At 43.3% G+C, this 27814-nt stretch overlaps 1 protein-coding gene across 1 annotated transcript in view; it reads right to left on the bottom strand.

Annotated features, from left to right (window-relative positions):
- LOC138514462 (uncharacterized) overlaps window positions 1-27814 on the bottom strand; it is a 791313-nt gene that overhangs the window by 44393 nt on the left and 719106 nt on the right. The window lies entirely within an intron of this gene.

Genomic DNA, 27814 nt, shown 5'->3' with positions numbered 1-27814 from the left:
AGAAATGTCAGAACAACTTCAGTACCAACTCCCTTCCCCAGGTTCAACCCCACGGGCTCTAGAGAGTCACTTAATATACGAAGGATAGGTGGATGGCACAGTTCTATCAGTCTTGCACACTTTAGCCTACTGATGGCTTACTGGTACAATTCAGCAGTACAAACTTTAGGCCTTCGATTTCTGGTAGTTCAATCACTTCCTTAGGCTTCACACGCCTTGTCATCAATATCCAGTTCATATGCTCTCTATTTCTCACAGCTCTGCAGAGGCCTCCCTCTGCCGGGTTCAATCCTGTCTGGTTTCACTTTATCACCCTATTTCTTACAGTTCTGCACAGGTTTTCCTCTGCCGGGCTCGAGCCTGTCTTGTTCTTCATGGGGGCTTCCCTCCCACGTTCTCTCTTAGATTTCTTTCACTGTCGAAGACTTTAGCAACTGTAAGAAATGTATATAGACCTGTGCATGACCACTGCCGCCTCTCTTTCAATATTCCTTCAATTAATAATCCATACTCATTTTGTGACACCAATACCTCTTGGTACTCATAATTCTCACTCTCTTTAGTCTGCCCTCTTGGCATCAATTCACATCTTCTCTTGCAGCACCAATGCCTCTTGGTACCTGTGGTTCTTATTCTTTGTATCTTCCCATTCCACACAAATACGCTTTGGTACTTCTCCAAAGTTCTTATATCTTACTTTTGCCGTCTTGGCATGTTTCACATTTTCACATTTTGCATTTTCCTCCTATTTAACTTTCTTTCCTTTGATGCCCGCTTGTAATATCTTTCAAAAGTTCATAAAATATCACAGCGACTTCCGATTGTGCAACTTCCTCTCGCAGGACCACTCTGCTACTCTGTATCTTTTTCTCATAACAATTGCTCTCTTCGTCCACGCTTTATCGGCATACACGCAAGCTTCAACTTTCAAAACACAGTCTCTTTCCCTTTAACATCAACTAAACTTTTGTTGTGCTCGATAACGGTTGTGTTAAATGAATGTCTTTCATCTTTTCCTTGCAGCTCAAGGCTGTTATCAACACCTCCTCTGCTCCTTCCCAACCCTGCCGTTCACCGGGGAGGGTTGCGAGCCGTTTACTGGAACCTTGAAGGTTTCTTTCCTCTGCTCGCTCAGCTCTGCCTTTCGAACACTAATGGCTTCCCGAAGGCTTGGAAATCTTGCCTGGCTTTCTCTCGATCCTCTCAATTGCTGATCAGCTCGCTGGCCTTCCAGCTCCCATAGCCTGGTTTTCATCAGCCTTGGAAGAGCTGTTCCTTCTTGTACCCAGCCTCGCTCAAGGTCGGTCTGTGTGCGCCACTCTATTTTCACAGGGTGCCTTAATAAGTGGCAGGTGTACATTATTAGAACTACGTGCCTGACTCTGCCTGACCTCATTACAGGGACAGGGCCAATGCAAGTCAGGCGAGGTAATCCTTCTGTCCTCATTCCTCATCTTCCTTAGGCAGTGCTTTTCTCAAGGCAAGGTGGGGAGGAATTATGGGAGTTGAAGTGTCCCATAAAACAAACAGGGATAGGGTTTAGATTTGTTGTGGAAAAAGGGGAATACCATGTCTTACCATAGGGTGCTTCTTCCCCACTCCCCGAGGGCCCCCCTGCCCAGGTAATCTCCCTCACTTACCCACCCCCAGGGCCGGGATCCAAAAGTGATGTCCTTTCCTTGGCCACCTGAATACGGGGTTACCGGGGACTAGGTTGTGATCCAGCTTTACTCCGATAACTCAGTCAAAGTATGCTGGGGACTGGGGGGAGGGGACCTCACAGATCCCATTGCAGTAGTCAGAGGGGTTTGACAGGGATGCGTTCTAGCACACCTATTTTTCCTGATATATATCAATGAGGTAGTTAACCAAGTAAAATTGAACTGTTTAGATCCTCCGAAATTGGGATGGGAGATCTGCCCAATACTCCTCTTTGTGGAGGATGCTATCTTGCTATCAACGTCCGTAAAAGGGCCTCCAAATTACACTGGAGGCCTTTTTGATGAAATGTAGAGAGCTGAGCCTTGAGATCAATATGGCTAAGACCAAAACATTGGTCTTTAGACCCAGACGTAAAAGGTTGATTCCAGTGTCGCTGACTATAAATGGGCCACTAATCGAAAATTGACATAATTATGATTATCTGGGTGTAAGACTGAATGATACTGGAGACTGGACCCCCCCAGCTATTAAAATCTAGTCTGACCATGGAGAAATATGGTGGAGGCATCATAAGGTTTTTCTACTCGCATGGTCAGGGTGCGGTTTCGCCTGCAATTAAGATGTTCTCGGCTCAGACAAAACCAGCAGCCACTTATGGGGCAGAAATATGGGGCTACTCAAAATGTTACAACATGGGCCTGGCTGAGAGAACATGTTCGAAGAAGCTACCGGGACTCGCAATAAGTTGCCCCTCTGCTCCCATTTATTATGAATTGGGATTAATCCCAATTCAAAAAGAGGTCCAGTATCGGCCTGTGCTCTTTTGTCTTAGATTATGGCTGACCCGCGAACTACAGATTTTCCGAGAGGGGGTATCTCATATTTTGGACTCGGAGGTTGGGAAGTCCTTACCCTGGTTCCAACCTGTAAAGAAACCTTTGGTTCGTATGGACATGGTAGACCTATGGTTATGCCCACAGAGAATATCTCAGTGAAGTTGATAAGGCCAATGTGGCCTTGTGAAGGCTGCTCGAGATTGACTTGGCTAGCGACTGTTTAGCGATGGCAGCTGACAGACTTTATCTGAACTCCAAATTAACAACTGGGTTTGAAGCGTACCTCGCTTATCTTATTCCCCCATTGGCTCGTAACCTTTATTTAAGGTTTACATTATCACTATTGCACCTGGTTTACCGCACATCAAAATGGTATCCTAGTGAGAATGACCTTTGCCCAGTTTGTTACTTATCCAAGGAGACGGTGCTCCATTAAGGTAATAGGGTTGGAGGAGGCAAATACCTAAAAACAATATGCAACAATGATGGTATCCGCAGTACAGGCCTGGCACTGCATCTAAAAATGAGTGTGGTCTACTGTGTTGCAAGCTACCTAGACTTGGCATTGGAGAGTAAGGGGCATAATCATAAAGAAAGGGAGAGGTCTGCGAATGTGGTCATGATGGCATAAATGTTCCCATCAAAAATTCATGAACTCTATATAACTGTACTTCACATTCTCTTCCGATGGTAAACTATGCCCTGGTGACAATTGGGAGTAGCTGGAAGGGTAGACTTGTCAAATTCTGTACCAAGTTACATATTTCCTTGTGCTTTTATTTCTGTTGATTCTGGTTGCACTTATGTAATATATGAAATGATAACTTGCCTCCTTGTTTTTAATGCATAACTATGTAATTAACTGGCATTTCCTTTTATCATATCTTTGTACTTTTATGGTATTTATGCTGAAAAATAAAGATGAAATAATGATTTAACACCCTCTGGATTTTCACAATAGCCATACAGTAGTGCTGGAGAACAAAGTCTGTTCAATATTGAAACATAATGTCATAACATTGGAAGCACTTTTGAAAACCAAAGCAAAAAGAACCTATTTTACCTGGTAAATATCCAAAGTTGCCAAGAAGAGAAAACACATCAACCAAACTATTAAACTCTGGACAAATCCCCTACCCAAACCCATGACGCCATAGTCACACATAGATGTAACTTCATCATTTACAAGTGTGCTAAAATCACACACCACATCAATGTCACATCCTTCCTTTAATCAAACCAAAACTGGCTTATTTCTTTGGAAGAACTGTTCTCCATCTTAAATTCCCCCCTAAAACACATCATACAACAACATCCTACCTCCAGCCCTCATTAAAACCGCTCTTTCTCTTTCTTCCTATCATCGATGCCGCAGACTCAAAAAGCATCTTCCCAGTGTTACTCACCGGTATGGGGAGTGCGTAAAAAACAGACCGGTCCTCTTGTGCTGGGGATTTGATTGAAGAGCTCGGGTTGGAGCCTCCACCCGAGCCTCCTCTCTGTGAGGGAATGAACTCTTTAAACTGATATGACCACCTGCTGAACTGTACAGACAAGGGGACCGATCAATCAAAAGAGCGGGGAGAACACACCGCCACGGACCCAGCTGTAAAGAAAAGACAAGAGATGAATATTCTGTCGGATTCAACCGTGGCTTTCCCCAAGACTATTACCCTTAATAGCGTACCTGAGTGAGTTCCCCTTAAGCCACAAAAAGGACCTGGAGCAACCTATAAAGCAGAAGAGACTTTAGATACTAGCTAAATGTGAGAACTGCCCATTTATGATAATCAAGGAAATATACTTTACCACTGGTGGAGGTAAGAATTGTGCAAAGAATCCTGGGCAACAACGAAAGTATAAAACAAAAAAAAGGAAAGTTAGTAGGGTAGCTATCCCCGGACGGAACGAGGGTCGCACTGGTTTCGGGATGGTGCACCACAGCAAAGCGTTCCAAAATGCACTTTAGAAATGAAGCAATGTTATCCAAAGATGAGGTAACAGTTCGATGAAGACAGGATTCCAAAATGAAGAATTGTCCTTACCAGTGTTATTCCCCAGGAGAACGCAAACACTGTGAGGAATGGGTTCAAGAGTCCGTGGCCAAATGAGAGATGGTATTCATACAGGAAGTAGCAGTAGCAATGTCTTAAACCAGGGATCCAGGAGCAGGCATAAGGTCTGGTACACGGTTGGTCAGCAAACAAAACAAAATCACAATCCAGGAGTCCAGGAGCAGGCATAAGGTCTGGTACACGGTTGGTCAGAAAACAAAACAAAATCACAATCCAGGAGTCCAGGAGCAGGCAAGGGGTCTGGTACACGGGCGGTCAGCAAACAAAACAAAGACAGGATCAGGAATTAGAAGTCTGTGTGCAGCGGACAGCAAACAATACCAAGGTAGAATCAAGATTTAGGAGTCTGTGTGCAGGCAAGGTCCGTACACGGAGAAAACAGGAGACTTCCGGAATTAAGGTACAGAAAGTAGCACTTCAGAAAATGCCGGTTGTAACTATAAACAGAAGCAGTGTTCTGAAAACCGCTGTGGGTTTAAATACAACAAGGAGGCGGAACATAATCGAAAACGAGGCTCCCGAATAAAACCGGGAACTACAACCCATGGCAGGTTATTTGGGAAATGTAGTTTGTTGCAGCTATTCTCAATGGCAGCTGCCACCGTGAGAAAAAAGGTGCATGACAGCACCGTAGCCCCTTATGAAGAGCAACCACTTTCTTGTCCTTCTTTCTGGCCTTACATAGAGCTCACCAACTGTCCTTGTTAACGCGGGAGACTGAAGAGGCACGGGGCAGACACGGGGGAGTGTGATGAGGCGAAAGTCGGGGTGTACCAGCATCCAACCCCAAAGGCGGTGCAGACCCCCTCCGAGCATGGAAGCGGCGTAAGAGCACTGGAGAATGAATGATGCATAATGGCTCCCAGGATCTGTCTTCGGGACCGTACCCTTTCCAATCGACCAGATAAAAGGGGCGCCCCCAGCGGAGATGAAAGTCCAGAATCTCCGCCACTTCATACTCATCACCCCCGTCCACCTGAACCGGAGGGGGGCGATCGGGCAGCCGAATAGAGGGCGGACAAGGTTTCAAAGGACAGACATGAAACACAGCATGCTGTCTCCAAGAGGTAGGTAAGGAAAGGCGTACAGCCACCGGATTTACAATCTCGGTGATGGAAAAAGGACCCACAAATTTAGGCAGCAACAAGCGTTTACCAGGTATTCGCAAATTGCGGGTGGACAACCAAACTTTCATGCCCACTTTATAGTCAGGTGCAGGTTTTCTGTGACGATCAGCATTCTTTTTAGCCCTCGCTTGGGCTTGAAGCAGATGTGAACGGACCGTTCTACGGATCGTCACCAATTCTCTCACAGAATCCTGAGCCGCCGGGTTGTCGATGGGAAGAGTTGGGTCTAGTGGCAATGACCGTGGATGACAGCCACATAGAGCAAAAAACGGTGAGACCCCTGAGGCGGTATGCATAGAATTATTATAAGCGAATTCTGCAGAGGGAAGCATCGTCAACCATGAGGCTTGAAAGCGGAGGAAGAGGCACCGAAGGAATTGCTCAATGGTGGCATTAACCCTCTCAGTTTGTCCATCAGTCTGAGGATGGTAAGCAGAACTGAACTGGTCGTCAATACCCAAGGAAGCATTCAAGGCCCTCCAGAAACGTGATGTAAACTGAGAGCCACGGTCCGAAATCATGATAGCAGGCAGCCCAAAGAATTGGAAAACGTTCTTAAGAAAAAGGGAAGCCAAGACAGGAGCAGAGGGCAGAACCGAACAGGGAATGAACAATGCCATTTTGGTGAAGTAGTCAATGACCACCCATATGGTATCAAAGCCTTTCACAGGCGGTAGGTCCACAACAAAGTCCATAGAAACCATGTACCATGGCTTGTGGGGCACAGGAAGAGGCCGTAACAGACCCACAGGTTTAGAACGGGAGACTTTGCATTGAGAATATACTGAACAGGATGCCCAATAGTCAGTCACATCCCTGGACATAGTGGGCCACCAAGACCATCGGCGTAAGGCCTCCAGCGTCTTCTGTTGATCCGGATGAGCCGCAAATAGAGAGTCATGTGACCAGGCCAGGGCACGCAGGCGTGCCAGTCCTGGAGGCACAAACAAGCGTCCCTGAATGTAGGGCAGGCCTTGAACCACATCAAGATTAAGAGTGTCACATTCCTCTTTATGTGTGGAGACCCAGTCTGAAATCAAAGTCCGCAGAGTAGGTTGAGTGGTGCAGGCACAGACAATGTTACAAGGTAACAAAAGAGGTTTGTCAGAGACATCGCTGCCAGAATGAAGGGCAATGCGTGACAAAGCATCTGCGCAAGAATTCAATCAGGCCTGCTGATATGTGATTGTGAAATAAAACTGGGAAAAAAAAAGATGCCAACGAGCCTGTCGGGCAGTAAGGCATTTCATTGATTTAAATGCCAAAAGACTCTGATGATCTGAAAAGACCGTGACCTGATGACGAGCCCCCAAAAGATGATGCCGCCATTCGGAGAAAGCATCTTTTATGGCTAAGAGTTCCCGTTCCGTGATCGGATAGTTGCACTCATAAGGGGTCAATTTCCTTGAAAAGAATGCGACTGGATGAACCTCTCCTGAATCTGGACATTTCTGGGAGAGAACTGCCCCGATAGCCGACCCAGAAGCGTCGGCCTCAACCAAAAATGGGATTAAAGGATTAGGATGCTGTAATACTGGAGCGGAAGTGAATGCTGCTTTAAGGGCATCAAAAGCTGGCTGTGCCTCCTGGTTCCATTGATAGGATTTCTTAGAGCTAGTTAATGCCGTCAGAGGCGCGGAGATCGAGGAAAAGGAATGGATGAAGCGCCTATAGAAGTTCGAAAACCCCAAAAATGATTGCAAAGCTTTAAACGATGTAGGAACGGGCCAGTCCAAAATAGCTCTAACCTTGGAACGGCTCATTCGTATACCCCAACTGGTCAGGTCATAACCAAGAAATTCCACCTCAGTGGAATTGAAAACACACTTTTCAGCTTTGACAAATAGGTGGTTTTCTCTCAACCGTTGCAGGACAATTTGCACGTGTTTCATGTGTTCCTCTTTGGAGGACGAATATATGAGGATATCGTCCAAATATACCACCACAAACTGATCCAAACAGTCATGGAAAATGTCATTCATAAACGCCTGGAAAGTGGCCGGGGCGTTGCACAGACTGAACGGCATAACCAGATATTCATACAATCCATAACGTGTTTTGAAGGCGGTCTTCCACTCGTCCCCTTATCTAATTTGAACGAGATTATATGCACCCCTAAGATCAAGCTTAGTAAAAAATTACTTAGGAACCGAGTTGATCTAAAAGTACGGAAATGAGCGGGAAGGGGTACTGGTTTTTTACCGTCACTGCGTTTAGTGCCCTATAATCAATACAGGGGCGGAGGTCTCCCTCCTTCTTAGGGACAAAAAAGAGAGGGGAGGCCGCAGGGGACCTGGAAGGTCTGATGAAGCCAATAGCCAAGGCCTTGTCAATATATTCCTTCAAAACCTTATCTTCTGGTACAGTAAGAGAATAGACCCTACCAGCAGGAATCTTAGCCCCTGGCAATAGGTCAATGGGGCAGTCGTAGGGCCTATGAGGTGGCAATTGGTCTGCCCCTCCTTTGTCGAACACGTCTCGAAAAGACTTGTATTCAGGAGGGATTTCAGGTTCAGGAGACTTAGTGATGGCTCCAATTACAGACATGGACGCCACCAAAGCCTGACAAGAAGACTCAGGGGACACACTAGTGTCTTGGAAACATTTCTCATTACACTCAGATGAAGGAAACTGAACGGTTTTCTTTGCCCAATCAATGGCTGGATTATGATGTTGCAACCAAGGGATGCCCAAAATGACCTGGAATTGAGGGGCTTTAATTAGATCAAAGGAAATCGACTCAGCATGTCCTTCCTCTGTTTGCATACGAACTAAGGAGGTATTTTGTGCAACCAGGCCAGAGATCAAAGATGTGCCATCCACAGCGTGAACAGCCTCGGGTTGGGCTTTAGACAAAATCGAAATATTATTACGTGTGGCGTAATCGTAATCCATGTAATTTCCGGTGGCCCCAGAATCAATGATCGCCAAGGAAGGAAAGGTATTAGCTTCAATAGTGGTAAACACCACAAGAAGGCTAACGGGAGCAGAAACAGCACCATGGGAGTCCAAAGAAAGTATCCCCGGCGTAGGGACTCTGTCTATCGCCGGGTTCTGGCGTTTCCCGACTTTTTGACAGGTTTCTTAGGGCAGTCCTTCAGTTGGTGTTCAGCAGACCCGCAATACATACATAGATTATGTGATCTGCGATATTCACATTGTGCAGGGGTCAAAGGACCTCTTACTGCCCCGATTTGCATAGGTTCTGGAACGGAAGTGGAAGGAGAAGACTGGTCCAAATGGGGAGTAACAGGGACTGGTGACTTGCGTTCCCCCTTTCTTTCGGACCTTCTAGCATCTATTTGCAAAACCAGATCTAGCAATTCACCAAAAGTGGTAGGAACCACTGGTACTGTAGCCAAAATGTCCTTTAATTCTTCTGACAACCCTTTATAAAAAACAGCTGATTTTTTCTCTTCAGGCCAATCTGTCTCGGCTGCTAATTGGTTGAACTTGGTAAGGTACGAAAACAAAGAAGACGTGCCTTGACGCAGATTGAGAAACTCCAGGTCAGTAGCCTTAGATTTATAGGGGGTGTCAAAAACCCTGTTCATGGCAGTGATGAGTGCATCACAGTCGTAAAGAACATAGCTATAGGACTCAAGTTACAGATTATCCCAAGATGCTGCTGTACCCCCAAGATGGGAAAGGACAAAGGCTGCCTTTGTAGTGGAATTAGGAAAAGCAGTGGGCCGACACAGAAAATGTAACTTACACTGGTTGATAAATGTCCGGTATTGTTTGGGTTCCCCGGAGAAATATTCTGGGGGGGCCAGCGGGAACTGGGTAGCCATAAGCACTGGGTTTGCCGTCAAGCCAGAAGCAGAGGCTGTAGGAACACTCGAAACCGATGCAGTAGCAGCAGAAGTATCCACCCCCAGGGTTTGGGGAGTTGGAAAACTGTGTAAACTGTCGATCCTATGATGGATAGCATCATGTGCAGCTGTCATGTCAGACCGAAGTTCTGACACCAAGCGAACCAAGGTGGCCAAAGGATCAACTTCATCCATTGGCTTCTGTTTTTATTACTCACCGGTATGGGGAGTGCGTAAAAAACAGACCGGTCCTCTTGTGTTGGGGATTTGATTGAAGAGCTCGGGTTGGAGCCTCCACCCGAGCCTCCTCTTTGTGAGGGAATGAACTCTTTAAACTGATATGACCACCTGCTGAACTGTACAGACAAGGGGACCGATTAATCAAAAGAGCGGGGTAAACACACCGCCACGGACCCACAGCAAAGAAAAGACAAGAGATGAATATTCTGTCGGATTCAACCCTGGCTTTCCCCAAGACTATTACCCTTAATAGAGTACCTGAGTGAGTTCTCCTGAAGCCACAAAAAGGACCTGGAGCAACCTATAAAGCAGAAGAGACTTTAGATACTAGCTAAATGTGAGAACTGCCCAATTATGATAATCAAGGAAATATACTTTACCACTGGTGGAGGTAAGAATTGTGCAAAGAATCCTGGGCAACAACGAAAGTATAAAACAAAAAAAAGGAAGGTTAGTAGGGTAGCTATCCCCGGTTGGAACGAGGGTCGCACTGGTTTAGGGATGGTGCACCACAGCAAAGCGTTCCAAAATGCACTTTAGAAATGAAGCAATGTTATCCAAAGATGAGGTAACAGTTCGATAAAGACAGGATTCCAAAATGAAGAATTGTCCTTACCAGTGTTATTCCCCAGGAGAACGCAAACACTGTGAGGAATGGGTTCAAGAGTCCGTGGCCAAATGAGAGATGGTATTCATACAGGAAGTAGCAGTAGCAAAGTCTTAAACCAGGGATCCAGGAGCAGGCATAAGGTCTGGTACACGGGCCGTCAGCAAACAAAACAAAATCACAATCCAGGAGTCCAGGAGCAGGCAAGTGGTCTGATACACAGGCGGTCAGCAAACAAAACAAAGACAGGATCAGGAATTAGAAGTCCGTGTGCAGGCAAGGTTGGTACACGGGCGGACAACAAACAATACCAAGGTAGAATCAAGATTTAGGAGTCCGTGTGCAGGCAAGGTCGGTACACGGAGAAAACAGGAGACTTCCGGAATTAAGGTACAGAAAGTAGCACTTCAGAAAATGCCGGTTGTAACTATAAACAGAAGCGGTGTTTTGAAAACCGCTGTGGGTTTAAATACAACAAGGAGGCGGAACATAATCGAAAACAAGGCTCCCGTATAATGCCGGGAACTACAACCCATGGCAGGTTTTCTGGGAAATGTAATTTGTTGCAGCTATTCTCCATGGCAGCTGCCACCGTGAGAAAAAAAATGCATGACAGCGCCGTAGCACCTTATGAAGAGCAACCACTTTCTTGTCCTTCTTTCTGGCTTTACATAGAGCTCCCCAACTGTCCTTGTTAACGCGGGAGACTGAAGAGGCACGGGGCAGACACCGGGGAGTGTGATGAGGCGAAGGTTGGGATGTAACACCCAGAAATTCTAAAGACAAAGCAGATGGGTCCTCGTTTGAAGAATCCCTCTCTCGACCCAAGCGATCTGACAAACTATTGACGCATCACTCACTTGATCTACATCAGCAACCTTATCATAATAATGGCATGAAAGAATCATTGAACCTAACTTCCTTCAGGACTATGTTTCCCTCTGAGACGCAATTTGTGAAAATCCTCCATCAAAGTAATTAATGGCTTGTTCCACATTAGAGTTAAGGGGCCTCTGCCTGGGAGCCTTACATCTATCAGCCAACATTGACACAGTCTACAACTCTTTTTCTCTTTCCTGCCACTTCCTACTCCTGATACATTTTATTCACCCAAATGGTTATGTTGCTTCATCAACTCTGCAGATGATCTTCCCTTCATCATCTGACCCACCACTGCTAGTGCAAATGGATCACTAACTGGGTACTAATCCCCCACTAACACTTTACCTGTTTTTCCTTCTCATTTTGGTTTTATGTCCATTCAAGCATAAAATTACCCTATGTACAAAAAAGATAAATAATAAATACAGTCAAACACAGAATCCATTTCAACATCCTCACTTCATGCAAGGGTGTTCGTCAACTCAGTACTATGATGTTTTCCCCTTTGCCCACCAACACCACCAACAGGAAACAGCTAATTCAGATGGAAAGCATGTGGAACTGCTAAGTGCACCCGTGTTGGCTATCATAAATGCCTCATTGCTGCAAGGTTGTATTCCCAGTGAGCTAAAGAGATCATATATTACTCCTCTCCTGAAGAAAAATACTTTGTACCCCAAGGTTCACTCAAATTATCGCCCTTTTGCAGGCCTACCTTGGTTGGCTAAGATCCGGGAGAAGGTTGTTACAATCCAATTACAGGCTAACCTGGAAGAACAGAGCATTTTGGATGTGTATCAATCTGGGTTTAGACCAGGTCATGGGAAGGAGACAGTGTTAGTGTCCGTATTGGACGATATTCTAAAGGCAGCCGATGAGGGGGACATCAGCATGTTAGTTATGCTGGACCTCTCGGCTGCTTTTGATACTGTGGATTTTGAGATACTTATTTCAAGACTTTCTGACACAGCCCAGGTCTCAAATGCTTCTCTTAAATGGTTCACCCCTTTCCTAAATGACTGTTCTCAACAGGTTAAGTTGGGGACGTTTAGTTCAGATTTTCTGGCGGTTAGATATGGAGTCCCTCAGGGCTCATCACTTTCGCTGTTGCTTTTTAATATTTACATTCAGCCTTTATTAGAGATATTTGCTGAGTTTGGATTGTTGTATCATTCATACGCTGATGATACACAAATTTATTTACGGCAAACAGAATCTACGGAAGTCATACAGAGAGTATTGGTACCAAGCAAGATCCCTCCATCCCACACTTCAGATAACACCTCATTGACCCGTGAAAACATCAACACTCATTCCAGCATAACATGTGCTTGCGAGTCAGGTTTGTGCTATTGATATCCCCATATTTTCTTAAAACTTTATTAATTTTGGTTCACGTCATGGACAACCAACACATGACATTGATTGAAAGAGAGACATGAAAATAATCACAGCATTAATTAAAGCAATAATATTTGGCCAAGCTTACACAGGCATCTTAGGTGTAGCAAACACCATTACACTTCCTTGTAAGAGGAAACATAGAAAATGTATCAGCAACAATACCGAATTGCCCGCAGACTCCATTCAGAAAACATGTAGAACTAAACCTTATACTAGGTCCCAGTGACACCAGCAGCTAATGGGAGGAACATTGTGACATCATCTATGGTACTTCCCCACTCCTTGCCAAGACCTCCTCAGTCATTCTAAGGAACCCTGTAAAGGCATCCCAAATATGTGCAGTTCTGGGCATAGCTGGCACTAGCATGCAGTAATCTGTCTCCATGCCACAACACCATGACACATCTACCAGCCATTTGCTAGTCAAGGGGGGGGGGGCACAGAACTAGACCAAAGCATAAAGATGCACCTCTTAACCAGCAATGTACATAATGATATCAACTTGCTGGCACCCTTAGCAAGCCCTAGAAGCTACCCTAACATACAGCACAATAATTCCTGAGGGACCTCTATCCCAAGTATTGGACCTGTCATATCCACCACTTGGCCCCAAATGTCAGAAATATTAGGACAAGTCCAAATCATATGCAGGAAACCCGCTTCCGCTTCCTTGCATCTAGGACATCTGCCATCCGCTAAGCTGACAATCATCTTCTGACGCCATGGGTGCCAATGCATAAATTGCAACACCTTAAACTGTATCAATTTAAACCTAACATTCAGGGCGTCTCTTTGCATATACACGGACACGTAGGACCACAATTTATCATGCAAGGTCAACCCGCATCCTCTGCCCACTTCCTCTTGCAGGGCAATTTCACCAACAGGGTGGTAGTTTGCACCTGCCGATATATATACTCAAGACAAAGATTTTGGAACCTGACAAGTTTATAATATACTTCAGACGCAGTCGTGTAGGGTTCAGATGGAAAATGTGGCCTCCAAACTCATGAAAGCAGACCGCACCCGAAAGTACTGAAAGGCCAATGTGAAGTCACACCCTAGCTTAGCCTCCACTAACTCCCAAGTGACAAATTGCCCATCAGGGTAGAAGTCATACTTATGGTTTATGCCCAATCTTGACCACGAGGTCCTAATCATACTATCACAAGACGGATCTAGACCCTGGATCCCTCACACCCGTAGCCCGGGCACATAGGAAAACTGGATCAGCAATCACTTCATTAGCCGCTTCCACGCACCAATCGTACATGCCACTGGGTCTAAGTGGCATTTTTCATTGACTGCCATCACCGCCAAGGCCCCCTGCAAAGAATAGGGATAAGCCAATCGCTTCTCAACCCTCACATGTGGGTACGGCAATGAGCCGGACATTCAAAAGGATGCAAAGGATACCTTAGTCACCAAGTAATATAGTTCTAGGCCCGGCACGTTCAGTCCCCCACAACCATAGTGCCTAATTAAGGTTTTACATTTCCATCAGGGCAACGGTCACTAAAAAGATTAACCCCAGGCCACACTGGAATATTATGGCAAAAATGCAGTAATTTAGGCAGGATAATCAACTTTAATACAGCAATATGATCCAACAAAGAGAGCAGGAGGGAAACCCAGCGATCTATGTTCCTACAGAGATATTCAAAATACGCCAGACAACGATTAACTTCATTTAGTTCTTGCTAACACATTACAGATACGTTTTTTTTCTTTTTCTTTTTTATAACATTGATAGTCGAGGGAGTGGGGCGAAAATTATATATGTATGGACTGTATTATTGGTATATAGCTTCTTATTTTTTTGTTTTTTGTTTGACAGCTTAGATACTTAGACATAGTCGTTTGGAAGGTGTTGGTTGCCAGCTAGGAGTAAATTGAGGGATTTAACTGTTTCTAATGATGATTGAGTTTCAGGTAATTAGGAGAGGAGCCTGGAGTATAGGGTATTTTAGAATGTTAAGTTTGTATAACAAGTTGAGGCTGAAGCGGATAGCTTGCATTTTCTTAAGAGGCTGGGTTTTATTTTGTTTAATTTTTTTTTTAATAACACAGAGAATTATGAATTTCCATAAAAGTGAGAAGAAGAGTGACAGGATGATGACAAAAACAGGAAACGAAATTTGTGTGGTGACTTGGAATGTAAATGGAATCAATAATCAATTGAAAAAATAAAAATAACCTTAACTATCTAAATGACATGAAAGAAGACATTTGTTTCCTGCAGGAGACACATTTGATGCTAGATGAATTAACCATCTAAAGAAATAATGGGTTGGAAAGGTATATGGTTCCTGGTTTAATTCAAGATCGAGGGGTGTAGTGACTTTAATACGCAAGAAAGCACCACTACAAATATTGAAAGAATGTTCTGACAGACAGCATGAATGAATATTCAGGGTGAAATTATGACGTTATGTAACATTTACGTACCATCAGTAGATGATGGTTCATTTTTTTAAAGTGTGGCTCAAATAATACAGGATTTAAAAAGTTCAAATATATTACTGTGTGGAGATTTTAATGAAGTTTTTGACCCTAATATGGACAACAGTAAGTGCAGATCGATAAGAAATAGAAGCAACAACTACTTGTCACTAAATGCTCTGCTTGAGGAACATAAATTAAAAGATAATTGGAGATTAGAACATCCATCAATCAGGGAATACAGCTTCTACTCAAGTGCTCAAGATACCTTTTCAAGGTTGGATATGTTACTAATGGCAGGTAAAATGGCGGAAAATTATAAAACCGGGAAAATTGGAAACATATTAACAGACCATGCACTGGTGGAAATGTTTTTGAATGCAAAATAACTTTTACATGGAGAATGAATACTTTGATTCTGGATGATGAGAAGATGCTGGAGAAGATAGTCTCTGAGGTGGAGTACTTTGTTGAAGAAAATCATACAGGAGAAGTGGAGACAAAGACGGTGTAGGAAGCCTTCAAATGTACTATGCGAGGATTGTTATTGAGTCTTTCCAGAAACAAGAAAAAGAGGCAAGATTTAGATCTACGGATCAAAAGTCTTTCTCGAGAAATGATAAATGGACCAAAGCTATTGGATAAACTAAAGGAAATTTGAAAACAAAAATGAATACGATACTAACTGAAGGAGCTGAACGAAGCATGCATCAGATGAAATGCTCTTACTTTGAAAAAGGGGAAAAATGTGATTGATGGTTGCTGCATTGTTTGAGGAAAACTGATTCTGATATGGCCATTGCTTCAAATCATGGCCCTGATGCTTTAATTACATTTAAACCCACAGACATTAATGACATTTTTGAGAATTACTACAAGGAATTATACAGCAATGAACATACAGTTTCTGGGGTAGGTGAGCATTTTATTGGGGAGTTAGAGATCCCAAAGATTGTAGAGACAGAATATAAAAATTTAGAGAAGACTTGACGATCGAAGAATTGAGGAGATCATTTTGTGAACTAAATTCGGGAAACTCTCCGGGGACCGGATGGTCTGCCGGCTGAATTTTATAAGATTCTACCAGATGATGTCCTAATGTTAATGAAGGACATTTTTGAATCATCACTTAAGGATGGCCAATTATCACAAATTACAAGACATGCTATGATATCAGTGTTTAAAAAGAAAGGGAAAGACGAGACTCAACCATCAAGCTACCGTCCTATCAGTTTAATAAACACGGATAACAACATTTTAGCCAAAACCTCAGCTTTGCGGTTAGAAACTTTGCTACCAATATTGATTAATGAAAATCAATCCAGATTTATTCAAAAAAAGACAGGCTTCAAGTAACAGCTGAAGGCTTATTCAAACAATATCACAAGCCTCGAACTCGATGGATGATATTGTGGTTTTGTCCTTAGATGCTGAAAAGGCGTATGACCGTGTTAATAGGAACTATCTTTATACGGTACTATTCAAAATGGGTAAAGGTGAGAGATTTATATAATGAATAAAATTATTGTATTCAAAACCAACTTCTCATATTAATAAAAATGGATTGAGATCTGATATTTTTGAACTAGAGGGGTACTAGACATGGATCCCCCGTGCCCTCTCGTTTGTCATTGCAGTTATTATTATTATTATTATTATTAACCATTGGCCATTGCAATAAGGAATGAAAAAAGTATAAGTGGGATAAGCTGTTGGGGTGCGGAACAGAAGCTTTGTTTTTATGTCGATGACCTACTACTGATTTTAAGAGATTTAGAACACTCACTGTCTTAATTGAACTTTTGGCAAGTTTTAATGTAACATCAGGATATAAAGTGAATTGGATGAAATCAGAAGTGATGCCCTTAACGATTACATGTGATAAACTGTGGGTTACTTCGTAGGGTTTTAAATGATGCTCGGATAGGATGGGGTACTTAGGTATATGGTTAACACCAAATATTGAGGAAATGGTGCAGGACAATCTAAAAGAATTGTGTGAAGGATTAACACTGGATCTGGAGAGATTGAAGGTACTAAACCTATCCCTATGAGGGGAAGGTAAACGCCCTTAAAATGAATTCAGCTCCTACAATTTACTTTGTACTTGGTATGCTACCATTGAAAATAGGGCCACGGTACTGGAAAGAATTTGAAAGGCTCATGCAGAATTTAATTTGGGACAATAAACATCCTAGATTAAAACTTTGGAAACTACAATTACCTCTTGAAAAGGGTGGATTTGGTGTCCCAAACTTTCATGCAACCATTTTGCGTTCATGGCACAATTTTTTCTTCCTTTCCTAGGGAGAAACCCAAATGACTGGGTGATTGCTAAAGCCGGCTCTATAGGCCCTTTGATGCCTAGGGCAGTTTTAACAACAATAACGTCAAGCCCAGGGTGTACGACTAACCCTACAACTGAATTTTGAAGATGCTCCTAGAAAGAGCTAACAAGCTTACTTACACAGATGCTCTGAAGGCCACAGAAGCTTCAATTTGGGCTAACGCCCTAAATGAAGAAAAAGGGAAGACATAGTTTTGGCCAGAATGGTTTTTGGGAGGTGTTAGGTGGATCGGGGACTTGCAGAATGAAGGGAAATGGCTCACGGCAAATGAAGTTAAGAGTAAATGGGATAGAAATAACTTTTTAGCGATGGACTACAGGAGACTGAAAAAAGGTTATTGGAGACGTGGATTTTGATAACTGGCTAAATTTTGAAATTTCTTCAGTCACTGTCAAAATGGGTGGAGGTGGTTTGGCAAGCGGAATCTATAAGCTCATTGTCTCTGGATAGGAGAATGATCAGGTGGGGGTAGATTGGAGTAGTAGACTTGATGATGAAATGTATTTGGAACAATGTTTGATTATGTGCATTAATGTCAAACTATGCTTGATTAGTTTATGTGAAAGTCCCAGGCAAATCAACATTTTAAATAGAGTCTACTGGTCCTTGGAATGGTTATTTAAAAGAGGTCATTAGGATCCAATAGATTGTTGGGGATGCGTACATCAGGTTGGAACAATGGAACATATGCTATGGAGTTGGGGGAGAGTGCATGATTTGTGGCTCAGTATTTGTGAAATATCAGATGAGATATGGGAGTGCAAATGGATTATGACTTTAAAACATAGATCTTTGGTGGTGATGAATTACTGGAGGATCTAACCACATGCCAGAAGAAATGGTTATTTAGAGGGGCTACTATAGGTAAGAAAATGATTTTGAGAGGGTGGAAATCAAGAGTGTCCCCGAATGTCGAAGATTGGATGGATGAAATGCGTAAACCTGCTGATATTGAGAGAGTGATCGATATGAGAGTTGTCTTTTTGAAAAGATTTGGGGGAATGTTATGGATTCATATTATTCTCCGTCTTAGTTATGGTGGGTGGGTGGGTTGGTGGGTGGGTTGGGAGAGGGTGGAGTGTATATATTTGTGCTTTAAGTATATAGTTGAACATTGTATTTCTGAATTTCAACACATACTGTTTGTAACTTTATTTTATTTAGAGTTTTATGCGTAGTTATTCATTGATTGTCATGGTTTACGCTATAAAAAGAAAACAAAGAATACAAAAAATGGAAATACACCAGATGATTGTCCCTTATCAAAGAGGACCAACCCCTTCTGACATTGAAATCCTAGTACCTAAATGTCGCCTGTTCCCATTGTTACAACTCTGATCCACTCGGCCTACAAGTGCCATCCATCAGGGTAAACAAAATGGACTTAGCCCAGGTAATACGTAACCCAGACACTCTCCCGAACTGCTCTAGCTCCTGGGTGAGGGGAGGCAAATTAATATCAGGATTCTAAACATACATTATGATATCAACAGTATACAAAAATATCAATTCACAAATTCCCCCAACACAACGTGCACCAAATGTCATGCAGCCCTAAGTCGTTCATGGCCAGAAAACTTTCCCGAGCAGCAAGTGATGGCGGTCTCGCACTAGCGCTTGACATGTCTAATTCAGAATTGTGTTAAAGTCATTGTTATCAGACGGGTATGACAGTATGTGTAACACCTATTTACCCATGGGATGGGATTTCCTGAATCACCAGCATTGTTAGTAATGGTCCCAGTGATTCAGGCATTTGTTTGCCGGGAGATCTGTGGCCCCGGCAAACTTCTACTGTGCTGGTCCGACAAAGATGCCAGAGCCAGAATTACCAGCATTTATTCTGACCCAATGTAGCCGTTGTGTGCTTAGTCGCTGCCTTCGGCCACCGAGCATGATTTGAACCCTTTCTAAAAGAAATACTCATCCTTCAAACCCCAACCATGCCCAGCACCACCCCCACTGCGGTACACCAACATGCAGTGAATCCCCAAAGCCATGCAAACCACAAATGCAAAACTAAACAAAATGGGTAATACTTAGCGGAGGGAAGAGATACCCCACCAGGACCAAATAAACATAAAAACAAGGACATGCCACTTTGTTACATTCACAAAACCTATTTATATACCCCCTCAAAATGTCATATGGTATGAACAATCAACACTCCTGTAAGTATTTTTGTATGCTATTGTTGATATATTCCTGCTGTATACTATGTCATTGTAACCTTAAGAAATGCGCCCTGATGCCTTTGGGCCAGGCGCGCTATACAAATAAACAAAATACAAATACACATCTAATAGCACAGGTCAAAACATACTCATCACCCCAGAGGGATATAAAAGAACATAATCAGCAATCAGCTACCACAGTGCCACCACCACCACCACCAAAATTTCGGTGTAAATGTTTAGACAAAGTCTCCGAAAAGGAAAGAACCCCTGCCGGATCTGTAAAAAAGTGTGCTTTATTATCATGCACCACCCGAAGCCTGGAGGGGTAGAGCATGGTGTACTGGAAATCACGCTCCCGCAACTGATGCTTTGCAGCGACAAAGGATACGCAGACCTTCTGACCAGCAGGTGTAAAGTCTGGATAAATGGAAATTCTGGATTCCTGGAGCTGCAGATCCCCCAACTCACGAGCTCTTGGAAGAATAGTGTCTCTGTCTCTATAATTTAATGGACGGACAATCACTGGGCAGGGATTCTGGCCAGGCTTTGGTACATGTGGTGAAACTCTGTGCGCACTCTCTACCAAAAATTGCTGGGATGAAGGCGGGTCTGCAAGCACCTCATTTATTACCCTCCATAAACACCTTCATAATCTGTGAATTCACCGACTCTGGTACCCCAACCACTTATATATTATTACGCTGCGACCTCGCCTCCAAATCTTCATTTTTTGCTTGAACGCCCTTTACTTCTTACTGAAGCGATCTCAGCACCTGACACACATCTGTACTTGTGTCCTCCAGTGCCCGAATACATGCTCCGCCTCAGAGATCCTGCTGCTTTCCTTCTTGATTTGCTGCTGCATGCGATCCATCTTATACACCAGGCTGTCCAATTTTCACGGCATCAAAGGCCGACTTCATTTGTGCCAATAGAACACTCATATCTATTTCTGGGCTTGAAGAGTCCCTGCTCCTCTCACTCTTGCTCACCTTTCCCTCGGCTTCCATCTCATCCCCTTTAAAAGAAGAGCTGATCAGAGAACTCTTGGGTTCCACCATCGTCTTGGGCTCAGTTTCAGGGAAGGACAGATTTGACTGACATTTATTACTTTTTGCCATATGCGCAGTACGAATGCCAAGGCGCCCAGCGGCAGAGGAAATGTTCTCTCGTAAAAAGTCACTTAAAATAAGAAAAATGACCAAGGCGCTGTAGTTGTAGGCAACCCAGCTTAATAATGCATGCCCTCAGCTTAGCAACAGCAACTCTGTGTCCAAAGATCCTGCTTTTGCGATGGCCCTAATACATTATTCAAGCAACCAACATTAAGTTTCATCAGTCAATTGCATTCTGTCAATTGTTTGCTCTTCAGTCAATCAAGACCAATGTTCTCTCGGGTCAAAGCATCAATGCTTCCTGTTACCCACTTTCTGTCCCCTACAGATGTGCTGATTTCAGTGTAGGAGCCAGTACTTTCCCAGCTGTCAGTAGGTAGGCGATACAGCATGGGAGCCACGAGAGTGAAGCCGCAGCACCACAAACAGTAATGGCGGGAGCCTGATCGCTGTGCTAGCTCCCCCAGCCAGCACGATCCTAGCACTGCTCCTCACTATCAGGATGCCGGCAGCACCCTCTCCAACATTGTGGATGCTAAACACTGCCAGCCAGCACCGCTCCAGGCTCGTGGCCCCAACAGTCTCGGCCGGCGTGTAGCACCATCATGGGTATGTCAAGGCACAATCACCGGCCCTCAAAATAGCACTTCCACGCAGCGATACACTGTAGGAAGACACTCGCTTATGGCCAAGGTGTAGGAGCACTCTTAACCATCTTGCAGGGGCACAATCATGCCATTATGTCCGGGTGCGGGATCAGATTCTCCAAGCCTGCACAGCGCTCATGATGAAGTGGTCAACATGGTGAAGCGCCACCTGGCGTGCATATCCCCATATACCCGGCAAGGGGGGGGCTCAGGGGCTTTTGTGTCACCACGAGCCATTGGATTTTGGGCCTAGCCGTGGGATAGGGTGTATCACAGTGGGTCCTCTCAAACTAATTCTCAGAGGCTAGACCTTCCCCAATCCCCTATCCTGGTTGGACAACCCAGTCTTGACAAATCTGCCCGTCCTCAAACCTCTAAGGAGACCCTGCAAAAAAGCCAAAATAATAGTCATAGTAAAACAAGAAAATTGGTCAAAATTAGACCATCGGAACCCATAGAGATAATGCAAAAATAAATAAATTAAAAATATTATAGATCATTAGCCAAATATTCAAATCCATAATGCACCAAAACATTCGCAAACTTCAAATAATGACATTCATGTCAGCCACCATTGGTCGATATTCAACAGGATATTGCCTTGTCTCTTTTACCCTTAAAATGGGCTTGGTATGCTTGCGTATTACATCATTGTGCTGACATCGCGCATGAGGCAAGTGTTGATGTCGCTGCTGCAATTTTAGCAACGGGTATTTCAATATATTACTTGAGCAACTCATATATGATATCTGAATTGAAATATTTTATTATCCCTAGGAAATTTCTTATCTCTTGAGATTGACTAATAAACATACTTTTTACCCTTTGAATGGGCCGGTATGATTGCGCAAACCTATTGTTTACATATTACATCACTTCGTTGACGTCGCGCGCACGGCACGATAGAACGTCATTGCTACTATTTTAGCAGCAGACAAGATTGCGGCCGCTGGGAAACAACGCGCGGACTGCCAAGGGGGATTCCAGACCGGACACCTGTTTCAGAACATATGTTAAGCAGAATTGGATCGGTTTAAGGTAAATGCATACACAGGTTTAGCACTGGACTAAAGCATCTGTAGCTGAGATGCAAAGAACATGATGCAGGACGTATTTACAAAAATAACATTTTGTTACTATGTTTCTGACTATTCAGATGTGGAAAAATTAGCAAACTACTTGAACCAAAGTGTAATAGTTCCTGTGCAAGATACACATCAGTGGACATTAGGGCATGAGAACCCTTTTTTCATTTTAAGTGATTTAACAATATATCAATGACCGATTTAGCTATCGGTGCAAGGGACACCTAATGATTTTGTGTTTTTTTATACCTCACTAGGATGTTAAGAACAGCTCTCATATTTGGTTTAAGAATTTATATCGGAAATAGGCTGAGAGATATAGACTAAGACATTACCGATAATTCTGGGTAATGCAATTAGCCACATACATGGTGGAGTGCATTATGGCAATATGAGTTGGAACTGGATAACTCACGGGTGCATCTGGGTGTGAGTGAACATCAACTCTCAAATAGTGAACTTGATGTTACAGCAGCTAATGTCACCATAAAGGGTGATTTAAAGTTTTGCAATAAGAGATGAGAGAATATCCAGTTCAATAACAACCAATGAGGGTGACATGAATGCCATTATTTGAAGTTTGAGAATTTTATGCTGCACTATAGAATAGAATATTTAGCTGATGATCTATTATATTCTCTCTCCTTTTATATTTTGTTTTACTTTTTATTTTTGCATTATCTCTATGGGTTCTGATTGTCTAATTTTTACCAATGTTCTTGTGGTATTATGACTATTATTTTCGGTGCTTACACTATTATATGAATGGTAACAATGTTGGAAATTGTTAATGAACCAATGGGACCAATTGGAATTTTTATCATAATATTTGAATAGTTTATTACTTTGGAAAACTGAAATTTGGTTTATGGTCATGGCCTACCTACTGTTGACGTCTCCAATCAATATAATCGTTTTGTACATATTTTATTTTATTATTTTGATAACATGTATCTGATATAAATACAATATTTGTCAGCCCCGAGGATGACCTGAGGTCTAAACACGTGTTGGCTGAAATTTCTCCACCAGGCATGACTGTGGAAGTCTTGCCTAATCAAAAGCAACCCTACTGTAGGGGCTCATTCTGCACACCGATTCTTAAAATCAATCAAATGGCACAGCAAAATGGTCTCTACAATGTTGCCATACCGCTAGTGTATTTTAATAAGTTGTGTGTTTTAATTAATTAATTATTTATATATTTAATGACTTGTTAATATGTCGCTTACTCTTTTATCAAGGTTTTTTTTGTGGTTTTATATCTTTGTATTATTTTTGCGTTGGGCTGCTTACATCGCAACCGCTCACAGGAAACCATATTGGAGAGCTCTTTTAGAATCAGGAGCACACAAATGCAGGGAAATCAGAAGGGAGATGAAGAGTCGGCAGGAGCAAGTAAGTTAAAAAGAGTTTGACATAATCGCATAGAGTGTGAATACAGTTAGGATCAAGAAACGCCCTGAAGAAGACCTCTTTGGAAGGTTGAAACACGTGTAGGCATACTACCAGCATATTACCATTAAAAATTACTAATTGATAACTCTTAGTTGTGTTGATAAAATGTTTACTGCTCAAAGGATATAGCAAATATGAATAAAAAACTGTTGGCTGTACGCGCAAATGGTCAAGGACACACATATGTTCTTTGTATTTTTGTTCAGTGGCTGGGGGCTCTAGTCACGTGTTGGTGACCAATGCAGCTATACGTCACCTAAGTTAACAAATTTAAACTTCAACTAGGTACCAACTTGGTGGGGTAGACTCTAACACTTAAGCCCAGATTCATGGAATTAATTGTATGTATAACAGGGATTTGCGTGCCATTCTGCACACAAATCCCTGTTTGACTAATGGCGATTTGGGGGCAGAATGGCATGCAAATTCCCGTTTTACACGCAAATAATTCTGTGAATTGGGCTCTTAATGTCAAAGGGTAGACTGGAAATATTTGTTTTCCTACTGAAATAGACTTGTCCTAAACATATTCATATACCTGGCAGTGCAGCTCATGGGACCAGTGCCCAGGTGGAAACACTGCACTCTCCTCTATTCTCTTACATTCTTTAGCATAATGTTATCAGACAGCGCCATTTCCCCAGCTGTGTCTGTTAAATTATCCTTAATTTAATACTTATGCTCACCCTCCTTGTATATCCTTCCCATTATGAAATCAGAGAGGGTACATTAGCAGGCCATGTATCTTGGGGTTTGGTTTATTTCTCCCGAGTGTAATGGTGTTATAAGGATTCCTGCCCTCCTACCGCAGCAAATCCTGAGGGATCCCATACAGCAATATCCATGTCTGCGGAAGAGATGTGGGCTGAGTGGGATTGTGGTGCCCCACCCAATGGCACTTCACATTGGACCTGTGAGATCTTCAGGGTTCAGCAAGAGATGCTTCTATGGTAGAACCTTTCTTCAGATAGGGTGTTGCATCGGAAAAGTCTTCTCCTCACTGTCTGATACTGCATTTCCTGCTTCCTAATGTTTTCTCTCCTATCCAGCATGGGGGAAGAGTCTGTGTTATCAGCCGATGCTCTATTGTTCTCTACTTCAAAGTTTCTTCTTTGTGGTACATGGATCTAATCAGGCTTGTCAAAATAATTTTGCCTCCATAATTGTCTTTGTCACAATCTGAATCGGAGCTAGATTCCTCAGTGTCAGTCAAGCTGCCTTTATTTGTTCTGATGCTTTGCAGTAACCCGGATGTGTTGTCTCTGTTCTGGCTTTCTGATTATGGTATTTGTTTTCCCGTTCCTAGTAGTGTCATACGATTTCGGTTTGGATTCTTGTTGATGAGGGGACTTCCCCCTCTTTGTGTTGTTAATATAGTGGAAGATTGGGTAGCTGGTGATCTACGATGTATGGTGTAGATTGCCACTCATCCCCAAGCTAATTTCCTCCTTTTGGTAGCAAGATGTGGATATTTCAGCCTACATTCGGTTAGCAGTTGCCTGGGCTAGCTGGTGTGCTTTGTCCAGTTGCTGGAGACGGAGTTAAATGCACTTCGGATAATTGTGAATTCCGGTTCTATCAGGGGTTCCTCTTTAAAGAAGTACATGGGCAACCTGATGTTTTGTCCAAGCATCAATGGTGAGTAGCCAAATGCAGCAATAATATTCATGGTCCAGTATGGAAACATGCCATCTCCAGGGGTTCTTCGATATGAGTTCTCACCATGTCCGAGAAGGTACTGGTAAATTGCTTGGCCAGAGCATCCCCTTTTTGGTGGCATGGTGACTCTTGCGTCTTGCATATTCTATTGAATTCTGGCAGATTTGAAGTTTGGTCCTGGATTAGAGTAAGTCTAGCCTTGATGCACACAATACTTTTCTCCAGAGTGCTTTGGCGATGGTGGAGGCCTATTGTTCTTTGGTAGTAATGCCTGGGGATATCCTGCAAAGCTATTCATGATGGCAAGAATATTCTGGTTGCCTCTGCTGTATATTGAAACACGGAAAGTGTATGCAGACCAGATCCTAATGTCTATCTCTCTGAAGATGTTAAACGTAGGCATCTGGTCATATTGTGGTCATGGAGTTTTATGCAATGGGCACGATTCTTGCAGGATCTCTCTACATCATGGTCCAGGAGTGGCTCATAGAATCAGTTTCTGACAAGTTGTACGATGGAATGGCACATTTCCTGGGGAGGGCCAGTCATTGTATCAGGTGGCCCTAAAGGAGGCTCTCGTTGAATAGAACTCCCTCTTGAGAATTAGGATAATCCACTTCCTCAGATCAGCATGCTTGTCACCACTCTCTATGGTAGAGGATGGTGCTTCAGTCGCTCTTTCCTTTGCTTCAGTAATGCAGCAATACAAAGTTCAGTAAACTAGATCTAATGACGTTCGTCTTTGTTGAGTCTCAGAAGCTCAGGTGCATGTAGACTGGCAAGGTTGCAATACATGGAGGGGCCCCTTTTGAGGTTAACGCCAAGACAGTCTGCATTCCTGCCTTTGTCTGGTGTGATGAGCAAGATAGGGGTTCACATTTCTTTTAATCTGGCTGTGGAAAGCTCAGTCCAGTCTGTTTGGCAGTTTTCCTAGATTACGTGTGGTCTTCTTGAAAGGGAGTCGGCATCAATAGTATTTCACCCATGGCTGAAAACTGTAAGGTGAAAGCGCAGCAAGCCATCGATGTCTAGTGGGATCTGGCCTGGCAAACTTCAATACATACTGAAGCGTGTTGATGTCTACCTCTCAGGGGCTAGGATCACGGTGGATGCAGTCGTGGAACAACTCTATAATTGACAATTGTAAGGCCAAGATGTCCAATTTGTACACTGGACATTTTGTCTCAGAAGGGCTTGGCGCCCTTCTGGCAAAGGCAAGGGGTCTTAGATCATTGTCACTGTCCTGGCAGAGCAAGCCTCCTAACCCATCCAGACTGGCGTCAATATGGAAGATGTAAGGCCCCCACAGATCCACAAATACCAGGACAGGTGCTTTCATAAGAGTCTCTATTATTTGATCAATGGCTAGCTGACCTGGTTAATTCACCTCTCCCAAAAGGGTTTCTGAATGTGGCTGAAGCATTCTTAGCACCCTGGTGCTATGCTGGAAAATGTTGGTCAATTCAATGAGCGGTCTGCTGATCTTTGCAAAGTGTACAATGAATCTTAGGTATTTATTTGAACATCTGAGAAAACCTTTGAGTTTTTGTAGGGCCTATGGATTTTGCCAACTTCGAAGAGTTTCAACCTTTAAAGCATCCACTGAGATGCCTCCTTTGGAGAATTGACAATAGTGGCATCTCACAGCTGAGACATTGAGTCCCTATACTTTCATCAGCTTCTTATCCTGTTCTTGAAGCAATTCTTAGAAAATGAAGGAATCATCTGGGAAGACACAGGCTTCAAAAGGGATTTAATATCCACAACAGCTCTTTCCTTCAGACACTGGCACACCATTGCCCCATAAGCCTATTTTCCTTCTTGGCTGTAAAAGACTTTTCTTCTCTCTACCATCTGTATGTACGTGAACCCATATGTTCTTGTGTGAACCCCTATCTTCCTACGTGAACCCATATGTTCCTATCTACATCTATCAGAGAACCAGATGTTAGCTGATGGATATCTGTGGAGACTTGGGAGAAAGCACTGTACCCCCTTGGGAACTGAAATGCTTTCAGTCTTCTTACTACTAGGGACCGACCCTTTCCTAGGCAGATATGTTCCATGGATTGGAATGGTAACCCCTTTTTCTCCCAGGCCATGCAGTAGTGTTCTACCATTTCTTGGGTGGTTGCTGCACCTTGTGCTCAGGATCCTTGGCCTGCTTTCTGATTCCTGAGCTTCTTACGAGACATGTGTCTGATATTCCTTGATGCTTTGGCTTCATCAGTGAAA

Source organism: Ambystoma mexicanum, chromosome 12 (assembly GCF_040938575.1).
Source record: "Ambystoma mexicanum isolate Mex_15411 chromosome 12, UKY_AmexF1_1, whole genome shotgun sequence".
NCBI lineage: Eukaryota > Metazoa > Chordata > Amphibia > Caudata > Ambystomatidae > Ambystoma > Ambystoma mexicanum.
Note: the sequence above shows the minus strand (reverse complement) of the source record. Positions and strands in the feature narration are given on the sequence as shown.